Raw genomic sequence first — 15182 nt, forward strand, 5'->3', positions numbered from 1 at the left:
GGTTTACAGAAGTAAGTAAATGATGTAGAAATATACTTCCGGGGACCACTTGGTGTGTGCTTGGGCTGACCTTGAAGTTTACACGTGGAGAGGTCATTCTTGGAGTTGAATGCCAGTTTGTAACGTGTTTCTGGCGTTCAACTCTGGCTTGTGACATGTTTCTGGCGTTTAACTCCAGACTGCAGCGTAGAACTGGCATTCAACGCCCTTTTGCGTCATCTAAACTCGGCCAAAGTATGAACTATTATATATTGATGGAAATCCCTGGATGTCTACTTTCCAACGCAATTGGAAGAGCGCTATTTTGAGTTCTGTAGCTCCAGAAAATCCACTTTGAGTGCAGGGAGGTCAGAATCCAACAGCATCAGCAATCCTTCTTCAACCTCTGAATCTGATTTTTGCTCAGGTCCCTCAATTTCAGCCAGAAAATACCTGAAATCACAGAAAAACACACAAACTCATAGTAAAGTCCAGAAATGTGAATTTAACATAAAAACTCATAAAAACATCCCTAAAAGTAACTACATCCTACTAAAAACATACTAAAAACAATGTCAAAAAGCGTATAAATTATCCGCTCATCACAACACCAAACTTAAATTGTTGCTTGTCCCCAAGCAACTGAAAATCAAATAGGATAAAAAGAAGAGAATATACTATAAATTCCAAACTATCAATGAAACATAGCTCCAATCATATGAGCGGGACTTGTAGCTTTTTGCCTCTTGAATAGGTTTGGCATCTCACTTTATCCATTGAAGTTCATAATGATTGGCATCTATAGGAACTTAGAGTTCAGATAGTGTTATTGATTCTCCTAGTTCAGTATGTTGATTCTTGAACACAGCTACTTTATGAGTCTTGGCCGTGGCCCTAAGCACTTTGTTTTCCAGTATTACCACCAGATACATAAATGCCACAGACACATAATTGGGTGAACCTTTTCAGATTGTGACTCAGCTTTGCTAAAGTCCCCAATTAGAGGTGTCCAGGGTTCTTATGCACACTCTTTTTTTGCTTTGGACCTTGACTTTAACCGCTCAGTCTCAAGTTTTCACTTGACACCTTCACGCCACAAGCACATGGTTAGGGACAGCTTGGTTTAGCCGCTTAGGCCAGGATTTTATTCCTTTAGGCCCTCCTATCCACTAATGCTCAAAGCCTTGGGATCCTTTTTATTTACCCTTGCTTTTTGGTTTTAAGGGTTATTGGCTTTTTGCTCTTGCCTTTTAGTTTTAAGAGCTTTTGGATTTTTCTGCTTGCTTTTGCTCTCTTTTTTTTCGCTATTTTTTTTCTGCAAGCTTTGTCCTTTGCTGCTTTTTCTTGCTTCAAGAATCATTTTTATGATTTTTCAGATTATCAAATAACATGTCTCCTTGTCATCATTCTTTCAAGAGCCAACATATTTAACATTCTTAAACAACAACTTCAAGAGACATATGCACTGTTCAAGCATTCATTCAGAAAACAAGAAGCATTGTCACCACATTAATATAATTAAACTAAGTTCAAGGATAAATTCGAAACTCATGTACTTCTTGTTCTTTTGAATTAAAATATTTTTCATTTAAGAGAGGTGATGGATTCATATTCACTACTTTAAGGCATAGACACTTAATACTAATGATCATGTAATAAAGACACAAACACAGATAAACACTTAGCATAGAGAAAACGAAAAACAGAGAATGTAAGAACAAGGAATGAGTCCACCTTAGTGATGGTGGCGTTTCCTTCTTGAGGAACCAATGATGTCCTTGAGCTCTTCTATGTCTCTTCCTTGTCTTTGTTGCTCCTCCCTCATTGCTTTTTGATCTTCTCTAATTCATGAAGGATGATGGAGTGCCCTTGATGTTCCACCCTTAGTTGTCGCATGTTGGAACTTAATTCTCCTAGGGAGGTGTTGATTTGCTCCCAATAGTTTTGTGGAGGAAAATGCATTTGAGGCATCTCTGGGATCTCATGGTGATGAGCTTCATGCGTTTCTTGAGATCCATGAATGGGCTCTCTTGCTTACTCCATCCTTTTCTTAGTGATGGGCTTCTCTTCCTCAATGGGAATATCTCCTTCTATGAAAGCTCCAGCTGAGTAACATAGATGGCAAATAAGATGAGGGAAAGCTAGCCTTGCCATGGGGGAGGACTTTTCGGCTATTTTGTAGAGTTCAAGGGAGATAACTTCATGAACTTCTACTTCCTCTCCAATCATAATGCTATGAATCATGATGGCCCGATCCACAGTAACTTCAGATCGGTTGCTAGTGGGGATGATGGAGCGTTGGATGAACTCTAACCATCCTCTAGCCACAGGCTTGAGGTCCAGTCTTCTTAGTTGAACCGGCTTGCCTTTGGAGTCAATCTTCCAATGAGCTCCTTCCACACATATGTCCATGAGGACTTGGTCCAACCTTTGATTAAAGTTGACCCTTCTAGTGTAGGGGCGTGCATCTCCTTGCATCATGGGCAAGTTAAACGCCAACCTCATGTTTTCCGAACTAAAATCTAAGTATTTCTCCCGAACTATTGTAATATAATTCTTTGGATTCGGGTTCTTACTTTGATCATGGTTTTTAGTGATCCATGCATTGGCATAGAACTCTTGAACCATTAGGATGCCGACTTGTTGGATGGGGTTTGTTAGAACTTCCCAACCTCTTTTTTGGATTTCATGTCGGATCTCCGGATACTCATTTCTCTTTAGCTTGAAAGGGACCTCGGGGATCACCTTCTTCTTGGCCACAACATCATAGAAGTGGTCTTGATGAGCTTTGGAGATGAATATTTCCATCTCCCATGACTCGGAGGTGGAAGCTTTTGTCTTTCCTTTTCCTTTTCTAGAGGATTCTCCGGTCTTAGGTGCCATCAATGGTAATGGAAAAACAAAAAAGCTATGCTTTTACCACACCAAACTTAGAATATTGCTCGCCCTCGAGCAAAAGAAGAAAGAATAGTAGAAGAAGAAGAAGAAAATATGGAGGGAAGGAGGGAGAGGTGTATTCGGCCAAGAAGGGGAAGCGAGGGTTGTATTGTGTGAAAATGAGGAAGAATGGAGGGCTATATATAGGGAAGGGAGGGGGGGTAAGGTTCGGCCATAAGGGTGGGTTTTGGGTGGGAAATTGATTTTGAATTTTGAAGGTAGGTGGAGTTTATGAGGTAGGTTTATGGGGAAGAGTGGATGGATGTGAGTGGTGAAGTGGTGATAGGGAAGAGAGGATGAACATTGAGAAGAGGGAAGAGAGTGAGTGGTGGTAGGTGGGGATCCTGTGGGGTCCACAGATGCTGAGTTGATCTTATGGGATCCACAGATCCTGAGGTGTCAAGGATTTGCATCCCTGCACCAATTAGGCATGTAAAATTCCTTTGCATGTAATTCTGGCGTTTAAACGCCGAATTGATGCTTGTTCTGGGCGTTCAGCGCCCAGATGCAGCATATTTCTGGCGTTGAACGCCAGCCAGATGCTTGGTTCTGGCGTTCAGCGCCAGCTCTTCTTCACTGTGCATTTCTGGCATCTGGACGCCAGGATGCTGCTTGTTTCTGGCGTTCAACGCCAGAAACATGCTCTGTTCTGGCGTTGAACGCCAGACAGATGCTCCTTACTGGCATTTAAACGCCAGTGAGCCCTTCCTCCAGGGTGTGATTTTTCTTCTGCTGTTTTTGATTCCGTTTTCAATTTTTATATTTATTTTGTGACTCCACATGATCATGAACCTAATAAAACATGAAATAACAATAAAAATAAAATTAGATAAATAAAAATTGGGTTGCCTCCCAACAAGTGCTTCTTTAATGTCAATAGCTTGACAGTGGGCTCTCATGGAGCCTCACAGGTGTTCAGAGCATTGTTGAGACTCCCCAACACCAAACTTAGAGTTTGGATATGGGAGTTCAACACCAAACTTAGAATTTGGTTGTGGCCTCCCAACACCAAACTTAGAGTTTGACTGTGGGGGCTCTGGTTGACTCTGTTTTGAGAGAAGCTTACTGTGCCTCTTTTCCATGTTTACAGAAGGATGTCTTTGAGTTTTAAACTCAAGGGAGTCCTCATTCAATTGAAGTACTAGTTCACCTCTGTTAACATCAATCACAGCTCTTGCTGTGGCTAGGAAGGGTCTTCCAAAGATGATGGATTCATCCTCATCCTTCCCAGTATCTAGGATTATGAAATCAGCAGGGATGTAAAGGCCTTCAACCTTTACTAATATGTCCTCTACTTGTCCATAAGCCTGTTTTCTGGAATTGTCTGCCATCTCTACTGAGATTTTAGCAGCTTGTACCTCAAAGATTCCCAGTTTCTCCATTACAGAGAGGGGCATGAGGTTTATCCCTGACCCAAGGTCACATAGAGCCTTCTCAAAGGTCATGGTGCCTATGGTACAAGGTATTAGGAACTTTCCAGGATCCTGTTTCTTCTGAGGTAATCTCAGTTGATCCAATGCATTTAGTTCATTGGTGAACAGGGGAGGTTCATCTCCCCAAGTTTCATTACCAAATAAATTGGCATTCAGCTTCATGATTGCACCAAGGAACTTGGCAACTTGCTCTTTAGTAACATCTTCATTCTCTTCAGAAGAAGAATACTCTTCAGAGCTCATGAAGGGCGTAAGGAGGTTCAATGGAATCTCTATGGTCTCTAGATGAGCCTCAGATTCCTTTGGTTCCTCAAAGGGAAACTCCTTATTGATCACTGGACGTCCCAGGAAGTCTTCCTCCTTGGGATTCACGTCCTCTCCTTCCTCTTTGGATTCGGCCATGATGGTCAATTCAATGGCCTTGCACTCTCCTTTTGGATTTTCCTCTGTATTGCTTGGGAGAGTACTAGGAGGGGTTTCAGTGATCTTCTTACTCAGCTGGCCCACTTGTGCCTCCAAATTTCTAATGGAGGACCTTGTTTCATTCATGAAACTCAGAGTAGCCTTAGATAGATCAGAGACTAAGTTTGCTAAATTAGAGGAACTTTGTTCAGAGTTCTCTGTCTGTTGCTGAGTGGATGATGGAAAAGGCTTGCTATTGCTAAACCTGTTTCTTCCACCATTATTAAAGCCTTGTTGAGGCCTTTGTTGATCCTTCCATGAGAAATTTGGGTAATTTCTCCATGAGGGGTTATAGGTGTTTCCATAAGGTTCACCCATATAATTCACCTATGCTATTGCAGGGTTTTCAGGATCATAAGCTTCTTCTTCAGAAGATGCCTCTTGAGTACTGTTGGATGCAGCTTGCATTCCATTCAGACTCTGAGAAATCATATTGACTTGCTGAGTCAATATTTTATTCTGAGCCAATATGGCATTCAGAGTATCAATTTCAAGAACTCCCTTTTTCTAAGGCATCCCATTACTCACAGGATTCCTCTCAGAAGTGTACATGAACTGGTTATTAGCAACCATGTCAATGAGTTCTTAAGCTTCTGCAGGCGTTTTCTTGAGGTGAATGGATCCACCTGCAGAAGTATCCAATGACATCTTAGCTAATTCAGACAGACCATCATAGAATATATCCAGGATGGTCCATTCTAAAAGCATGTCAGAAGGACACTTTTTGGTCAGTTGCTTGTATCTCTCCCAAGCTTCATAGAGGGATTCACCTTCCTTCTGTCTGAAGGTTTGAACATCCACTCTAAGCTTACTCAGCTTTTGAGGAGGAAAGAACTTGGCTAAGAAAGCCGTGACCAGCTTATCCCAAGAGTTCAGGCTATCTTTGGGTTGAGAGTCCAACCACACTCTAGCTCTGTCTCTTACAGCAAACGGGAAAAGCATGAGCCTGTAGACTTCAGGATCCACTCCATTAGTCTTAACAATATCACAGATCTGCAAGAATTCAGTCAAGAACTGAAAAGGATCTTCGGATGGAAGTCCATGGAACTTGCAGTTCTGCTGCATCAGAGAAACTAATTGAGGTTTAAGCTCAAAATTGTTTGCTCCAATGGTAGGGATGGAGATGCTTCTTCCATGTAAATTGGAATTAGGTGCAGTAAAGTCACCAAGCATCCTCCTTGCATTATTATTATTTTCGGCTGCCATCTCCTCTTCCTGTTCAAAATTTTCTGTAAGGTTATCTCTGGATTGTTGTAATTTAGCTTCTCTTAGTTTCCTCTTCAGAGTTCTTTCAGGTTCTGGATCTGCTTCAACAAGAATATTCTTGTCCTTGCTCCTGCTCATATGAAAAAGAGGGACAAAAAAATAATAATAATAGGGATCCTTTTTGCCCAAGTATAGAGGTTCCCTTAGGTGAGTGGAAGAAAAGAAGAGTAGAAGAAAAGAAGAAGAGAAAATCTGAACTCAGAGAGAGAGAGGGGGTTCAGATTTTTGGTGAGTGAGGAAGAGATGTTAGTAAATGAATAAATAAATAGAAGAAGATGAGAGATGAGAGGATTTTCGAAAATAATTTTTGAAAAATTTGTTAGTGATTTTCGAAAATTAAAATCAAAATTTGAAACAATTAGTTAATTAACAAGAATTTTTGAAAAAGAGGAAAGAGATTTTCGAAAATTAAAGAGAGAGAGTTAGTTAGGTAGTTTTGAAAAAGATAAGAAACAAACAAAAAGTTAGTTAGTTAGTTGAAACAAATTTGAAAATCAATTTTGAAAAGATAAGAAGATAAGAAGTTAGAAAAGATATTTTAAAATCAAATTTTTGAAAAAGATATGTTATGAAAAGATATGATTTTGAAAAAGATAAGATAAAAAGATATTTTTGAAAAGTTATGATTGAAATTAATTTTGAAAAAGATTTGATTTTTAAAATCACAATTAATGACTTGATTCACAAGAAATCACAAGATATGATTCTAGAACTTAAAATTTGAATCTTTCTTAACAATAAGTAACAAACTGAAAATTTTTGAATCAAAACATTAATTGTTGAAGATATTTTCGAAAATTATGAGATAAAATTAAGAAAAAGATTTTTGAAAAATATTTTTATAATTTTTGAAAATAAATAAAAAAAATGAAAAAGATTTAAATTTTGAAAAAGATTTTGAAAAAGATAAGATTTTTAAATTGAAAATTTGATTTGACTCATAAAAATAACTAGATTTTAAAAATTTTTGAAAAAGTCAATCCAAGAACACTTTGAATGTCAAGATGAACACCAAGAACTTATTTTTGAAAAATTTTCAAGAAAAGAAAACATGCAAGACACCAAACTTGAAAATTTTTTTTATGCCTAGACAATATGAATGCAATAATGTATATGAAAAACAAGAAAAGACACAAAACAAGAAAATATGAAGATCAATCAAGAAGGTTTATCAAGAACAACTTGAAGATCATGATGAATGCAATGCATGAATGCAATTTTCGAAAAATGCAAGATGAGTATGCAATTGACACCAAACTTAAAAATTGACTCAAGACTCAAACAAGAAACACAAAATATTTTTTATTTTTATGATTTTCTAATTTTTTCGGATTTTTATTTTATATTTTTCGAAAATCATTTGAAAAAGAAAAATAAAGATTTCAAAATTTTTAATATGAATTCCAGGAATCTTGCTCTTTAGTCTAAAGCTCCAATCTGAGGGTTAGACATGGCTTAATAGCCAGTCAAGCTTTAGCAGTACAAGCAATTCCCTAACATGTGGAGGCCTCAGTCCAAAAGAATTTAGACATGGCTCTACAGCCAGCCAGGCTTCAACATGCTTCATGAAACTCTAGAATTCATTCTTAAAAATTCTGAAGAAAAATATATTTTTGAAAAGATTTAAAATTTTTTTTTCGAAAATAAAGGAAAAAATTTTTTTTGAAAGATTTCTGAAAACTTTTTGAAAACAAAATAAGAAGAAAATTACCCAATCTGAGCAACACGATGAACCGTCAGTTGTCCAAACTCGAACAATCCCCGGCAACGGCGCCAAAAACTTGGTATGCGAAATTGTTACTCAGGTTGTAAAATTTGTTGTTCGTTCTCTCCCTGGCAATGGTGCCACTAACGGATGCACAATACCATGGTCCAAACATAACTTCACAACTTCGCACAACTAACCAGCAAGTGCACTGGGTCGTCCAAGTAATAAAACCTTACGTGAGTAAGGGTCGATCCCACAGAGATTGTTGGTATGAAGCAAGCTATGGTCACCTTGTAAATCTCAGTCAGGCGGATATCAAATGGTTATGGAGTTTTCGAAAATAAATAATAAATAAACAGAAAATAAAGATAGAAATACTTATGTAATTCATTGGTGAGAATTTCAGATAAGCATATAGAGATGCTTTCGTTCCTCTGAACCTCTTCTTTCTCGCTGTTTTCATCCAATCAGTCTTACTCCTTTCCATGGCTGGATTTATGTAAGGACATCACCGTTGTCAATGGCTACTTTTCATCCTCTCTGTGAAAATGGTCCGATGCGCTGTCACTGCATGGCTAATCATCTGGAGGCATCACCGTGGTCAATGGCTGCATCCCATCCTCTTGTGAAAATGGTCCAAATGCTCTGTCACAGCACGGCTAATCATCTGAGGTTCTCGATCATACTGGAATAGGATTCACCCTCCTTTTACGTCTGTCACTATGCCCAGCACTCGCGAGTTTGAAGTTCGTCACAGTCATTCAATCCCAGAGTCCTACTCGGAATACCACAGACAAGGTTTAGACTTTCCGGACTCTCATGAATGCCGCCATCAATCTAGCTTATACCACGAAGATTCTGATTAAGAGATCTAAGAGATACTCATTCAATCTGATGTAGAACGGGAGTGGTTGTCAGGCACGCGTTCGTAGGGAATGATGATGATTGTCACGTTCATCACATTTAGGTTGAAGTGCGAATGAATATCTTAGAAGTGGAATAAGTTGAATTGAATAGAAAAATAGTAGTACTTTGCATTAATTCATGAGGAACAGCAGAGCTCCACACCTTAATCTATGGAGTGCAGAAGCTCTACCGTTTGAAAATACATAAGTGATAATGGTCCAGGCATGGCCAAATGGCCAGCCCCCATGCGTGATCAATATGATCCAAAGATGAACTAAAAATCATAAGATGTCTTATACAATAGTAAAAAGTCCTATTTATACTAAACTAGTTACTAAGGTTTACAGAAGTAAGTAAATGATGTAGAAATTCACTTTCGGGGCCCACTTGGTGTGTGCTTGGGCTGAGCTTGAAGTTTACACGTGGAGAGGTCATTCTTAGAGTTGAACGCCAGTTTGTAACGTGTTTCTGGCGTTCAACTCTGGCTTGTGACGTGTTTCTGGCGTTTAACTCCAGACTGCAGCGTAGAACTGGCGTTCAACACCCTTTTGCGTCGTCTAAACTCGGCCAAAGTATGGACTATTATATATTGCTGGAAAGCCCTGGATGTCTACTTTCAGAGCGTCATTTTGAGTTCTGTAGCTCCAGAAAATCCACTTTGAGTGCAGGGAGGTCAGAATCCAACAGCATCAGCAGTCCTTCTTCAACCTCTGAATCTGATTTTTGCTCAGGTCCCTCAATTTCAGCCAGAAAATACTTGAAATCACAGAAAAACACACAAACTCATAGTAAAGTCCAAAAATGTGAATTTAACATAAAAACTAATAAAAACATCCCTAAAAGTAACTAGATCCTACTAAAAACATACTAAAAACAATGCCAAAAAGCGTATAAATTATCCGCTCATCAATGAACATGATGGAGTTTGTAATTTATAGTTTACATTTTGGAGATTTATAATTCCTTATTTTTCTTGTCCTATGTATCTATCTAGTTCATTAGGGTTCTTCAATGTGTTTTGTTAGTTTGTACTTTAAAGTTTATATGTTGAAGATTTATAAAACAATCTTAGTTAATGAAAGATATTTGAACTATCTATGTTATTATATATTATATAAATGTTGACTTGTTGAGTAAATTAGTTAATATATTAATTAATTAAAAAAATAATATAGTTTGATAAATAGTGTGTAATTTGTATTAAAAAAGTTATTACAAAATAAATAGTATTTTGTAACTAAAGAAAAAAATGTTACAAAATTGTTCATACCCTGGGTCGAGCTATCCGACCCGGGATGTTCAGTAACAAAGTGACCGACCTCTTCAGGTCAGGCTATCCGACCTCTTCTCAAAGAGCTCGGCCAAACCAACAGGAAAGCCCAGTAAAGGGCCCAAATAGAGGAACACAACCCAAATCCAAAGGCAGTCCCAGCCTATAGAGATAAAGGCGGTTCCCTTAAAGATAAGCTGACCTCACCCAAAGATAAGATAAGATAACTAACTTATCTTATCTGAGAAGGTCACTCCACACCATTATAAATACACTGGAGCACCCAGGTATAACTCATACTCTGATTCTACTAAAAAACTGCTTAATACCCTTGCTAACTTAAGCATCGGAGTCCCTTGCATGTACCCCCACCCTCCGGTGACAAAGGATCAGTCGCATAGCCAGTCCAACAAGTCGGACACAACAGCTCCGGCCGCCACTCACCAGCCGGACACGTCATCTCCGACCAGTACAGAAGATCTCGTTCGAGATCGACCTACAGTTTCAGGTAACCCTCGGAACATTGGCGCCGTTGCCGGGGACCTTGGAAGTCATCCCATCACCATGGCGGACGACCATGACAACGACCACGATTCAAATCTAGAGGATAGAACACCGCACAAAAATGCGGGCAATACGCTGAAAGATACCCCGAATCTAACGGGGACAAAAACTCATCAAATCCAGGAGTGATAGAAGCTCTTCAAGATCGTTTAAAGCAACTTGAAAAAGAAACCCAGCACCAACGAGAAGTTGGGAAGGATCTACAAAGAGAGGTAAGGCGACACCGAGAATTAGAAGATAAACTTCTAAAACTCGAAGCCGATCTCAAAGCCAAAGCTACTCGGTCCACCCCTGAGGATAACTCTCGCAAAGATCAAGATCCATTCTCTAGGGAAATCATGAAGACCAAAATCCCCAAGGACTTCAAACTTCCGGATATGACTTTATACGATGGCACTACAGATCCCAACCATCACCTCAGCAACTTCAGAAGTAGAATGTACCTCACCGATGCCTCAGATGCAGTTCGCTGCAAAGCCTTTCCAACGACTCTCACAAAGATAGCAATTAGATGGTTCGACAACCTACCTCCGAAGTCCATCTCAAGCTTTGATGACTTAGCCAAAAAGTTCCTAGCCAGATTCTCCATCCAAAAAGATAAGGCTAAGCACACCCCCAGCCTATTAGGAATCAAGTAAGGAGATCGGGAAAGCCTTCGCAACTACATGGAAAGATTCAACAAAACATGCCTAGACATACAAAGCCTACCAACAGAGGCTGCCATCATGGGCCTCATCAATGGCCTAAGAGAGGGACCTTTTAGCTAATCTATATCAAAGAAGTACCCCACATCTCTGGATGAAGTGCAGGAACGAGCGGAAAAATACATCAACATGGAAGAAAATTCTTGACTAGGAGAAACCTCAAAATCTGGATTCGCCTACCGAGACAAAGATAAAAAGTCCAAAAAGAAGGAAGATCGACAAGGGGAAAAAATTAAAAAATATCATAATTACACCCCTCTTAGGGTGTCCCTGGTAGATGTTTACAAAGAAGTCTGCCACACAGAAAAAATACCCCCAGCTCGACCACTCAAAGGCAAAAGAGGAGGAGGAAACCGGAATGAATATTGTGAATACCATTGAGTCTGTGGACACTCCACCAACGAATGCTTTGACTTAAAAAATGTCATAGAAAAATTAGTGAGAGAAGGAAAACTAGATCGGTACCTGGCCACCCGGGACGATGAGCAAAGAAAAAGGAGAAGAGACGAGGAGGTTGGACGAACCGAGCGATCACCTCGAACACCAGAAAGACATGTCCATATGATACACGGAGGGTTCGCAGGAGGAGGAATCTCCAAGTCATCTCGCAAAAGATATCTCAAAGAAGTATATCATGTCGAAGGAAAGGAGGAAGCACCTGACATCCCCGCAATTACGTTTACCAAGGAAGATGCATCCGGCATCATCTCAGGACACGACGATCCCATGGTCATCACCATTATACTGGTGAATGCAAATCTCCACCGCACACTGATAGACCAAGGGAGCTCCGCCGACATCTTATTCAAAACTGCCTTCGACAAGCTCGGCCTGGAAGATAAAGAACTCAAAGCATATCCAAACAGCCTGTTCGGACTGGGGGACACTCCAGTACAACCATTGGGATACATCCCGCTACACACAACCTTCAGAAAAGGAAACCAATCCAGAACACTCAAAATAGAATACATCGTGGTCGACGTGAGTTCAGCCTACAACGCCCTAATAGGTCGGACAACATTAAATCAACTCGGTGCAATAGTTTCAACTCCACATCTATGCATGAAATTCCCAACTGCAGAAGGGATAGCTACGATAAAAGCAGATCAGAAGATGGCGCGCCGCTGTTATAACGAAAGTCTAAACCTCAGAGGCAGAGGAGAGGAATTCCACACAATCGAACTTGGTAGAGTTCAGAGGCGAGAAGAACTCCGTCCACAACCTAAAGGTGAAATAGAAAAGGTCCAGATCGGAGACATCCCGGACAAAAAAACCAATATTGGCATGACTCTAAAAGGAGACATAAAAGAATCACTCGTACAGTTCTTACGAGACAACATCGACCTCTTTGCGTGGAAGGCTGCAGACATGCCAGGCATAGACCCCGAGTTAATGTGTCATAAGCTAGCAGTCTACCCTGGATCTCGGCCAGTACAACAGAGGCGTAGAAAGCTCGGACCCAAAAGATCCCAAGCTGTGGAAGAGCAGGTACAAGCTCTACTGGAGGCAGGATTCATAAGAGAGGTCAAGTACCCACTATGGTTAGCTAATGTCGTCTTGGTGAAAAAATCAAACGGGAAGTGGCGAATGTGCACCGACTATACAGATCTCAACAAAGCCTGCCCAAAAGACCCTTATCTACTCCCAAGTATCGACGCTCTGGTAGATGCCTCCTCCGGATATAAATACCTCTCGTTTATGGATGCATATTCCGGATACAATCAAATCCCCATGTATCCACCCGATCAAGAAAAAACCTCGTTTTTAACACCAAAAGCGAATTACTGCTACATTGTGATGCCTTTTGGTCTCAAGAATGCAGGAGCTACTTATCAAAGGCTAATGAATAAAGTCTTTTCAGATCATATCGGAAAAGTCATGGAAGTCTACATGGACGACATGTTAATAAAGACACAAATTGAAGAGACATTATTGTCCGACCTGGTCCAGGTGTTCGACACTATAAGGAAGCATGGCATGCGATTCAATCCTGCAAAATGCACCTTTGCAGTAGAAGCGGGCAAGTTCTTAAGTTTTATGCTCATACAAAGAGGAATTGAGGCAAATCTGGATAAATGCCAGGCCATACTCAACATGAAGAGCCCAACTTGTGTCAAAGAGGTACAACAACTCAACGGGAGACTGGCAGCCTTATCCAGATTCCTAGCGGGATCAGCGATAAGATCTCTTCCCTTCTATGCTACTCTAAGGAAAGGAAAGAAGTTTGAATGGACAACAGAGTGCGAACAAGCCTTCCGAGATTTCAAAAGATTTCTAAGATGGCCACCTATCCTATCTCGTCCACGAGAAGGAGAACCACTCATATTATACCTCGCGGTAGGGAGTCGGGCAGTAGCCTCAGCACTAGTTCGAGAAGAGGACAGTAGGCAACAACCCGTATACTTCATCAGTAAAGCATTACAAGGATCTGAGCTGAACTACCAAAAAATAAAAAAGTTTGCCTATGCTCTCATACTAACATCTCGACGACTTCGCCCGTACTTCCAAGCTCACACCATTAAGGTTCGGACCAACCAGCCCATAAAAGGGATATTGCAGAAAACAGATCTAGCAGGCAGAATTTTGCAATGGGCAGTCGAGTTATCCGTGTTTGACCTCCAATATGAAGCTCGGACAGCCATCAAATCACAGTACTTAGCCGACTTCATTGCAGAATTTACAGACACCCTGGAAACCCCCACAGAATGGAATCTCTACGTGGACGGTTCCTCGAATAAGACTGGAAGCGGCGCAGGTGTGATAATTGAAAGTAATCAAGGAACCCAAATCGAACTCTCTCTCAAATTCAGGTTCCCTGCCTCAAACAATCAGGTGGAATATGAGGCACTACTAGCTGGTTTAAAGCTGGCTAAAGAGGTCGGAGCTCAAAGACTCATTATCTTCAACGATTCACTGGTGATCACTTCACAAATAACGGGGAACTACCAAGCCAAGGACCCCAATATGAAAAAGTACCTGGGTAAAACCAGGAAACAGCTCAGACAATTCCGGGAATATAAGATCCACCACATACCCCGCGAGTAGAATGCCCGAGCTGACGCATTCTCAAAACTAGCCAGCACCAAACCAGGAGGCAACATTAGAAGCCTCATCCAGGAAATACTACAGAACCCGTCAATCTCGGAAGAGGAAAAAGTCCTAGCCATAACAGGTCTAGATTAAGGATGGATGACTCCTATAATTAACTACCTCAAAACAGAAACACTTCCTACAGATGAGAAGGAGGCAAAAAGGTTAAAACGGGAGGCACAATACTACACTATCATAAACAATACTCTATACAAAAGAGGAATTTCAATACCATTGTTAAAATGTGTACCGACTTCACACACGAAGGAAGTTCTAGAAGAAATACACAGTGGCATCTGTGGCAATCATCTCGGACCACAAGCGCTCACCAAAAAAGTACTCCGGGCAGGATTTTATTGGCCAACTCTACAAAAGGAGGCCACAGAGTTCGTAAAGATATGTCCATCATGTCAAAAATATGCCAACTTTCACATTGCCCCGCCAGAAGAGCTCATCAGCGTAACCTCACCTTGGCCATTTGCAAAATGGGGACTTGACCTTTTCGGACCTTTTCCTCAGGGATCGGGACAAGTTAAATTCCTCAGAGTAGGGGTAGCCTATTTCACAAAGTGGATCGAGGCAGAACCCCTAGCTAACGCCACTGCTCAAAGAAGTCAAAAATTCCTATATAGGAAAATTGTCACAAGGTTCGGGGTTCCATACTCCATCACCACAGACAATGGCACACAATTCACAGATGCAGGCTTCAGAAAATTAGTAGCCGACTTGAACATAAAGCACCAGTTCACTTCCGTCGAACATCCCCAAGCCAATGGACAAGCCGAAGCTGCCAACAAAGTCATATTGGCTGGGCTAAAACGGAGATTACAAGACGCAAAGGGAGCTTGGGCCGAAGAGCTCCC

The 15182-nt window shown here is 40.6% G+C and overlaps 1 non-coding gene across 1 annotated transcript; it reads left to right on the forward strand.

The window, feature by feature from the left end:
• The first annotated feature begins 5513 nt into the window (after nt 1–5513).
• On the forward strand, nt 5514–5621 carry LOC112787273 (small nucleolar RNA R71). Its single transcript, XR_003194694.1, has one exon. It is a non-coding gene; the product is annotated as a small nucleolar RNA R71 (small nucleolar RNA).
• Nucleotides 5622–15182: the final 9561 nt, after the last annotated feature.

This window comes from Arachis hypogaea, chromosome 20, assembly GCF_003086295.3.
Source record: "Arachis hypogaea cultivar Tifrunner chromosome 20, arahy.Tifrunner.gnm2.J5K5, whole genome shotgun sequence".
NCBI lineage: Eukaryota > Viridiplantae > Streptophyta > Magnoliopsida > Fabales > Fabaceae > Arachis > Arachis hypogaea.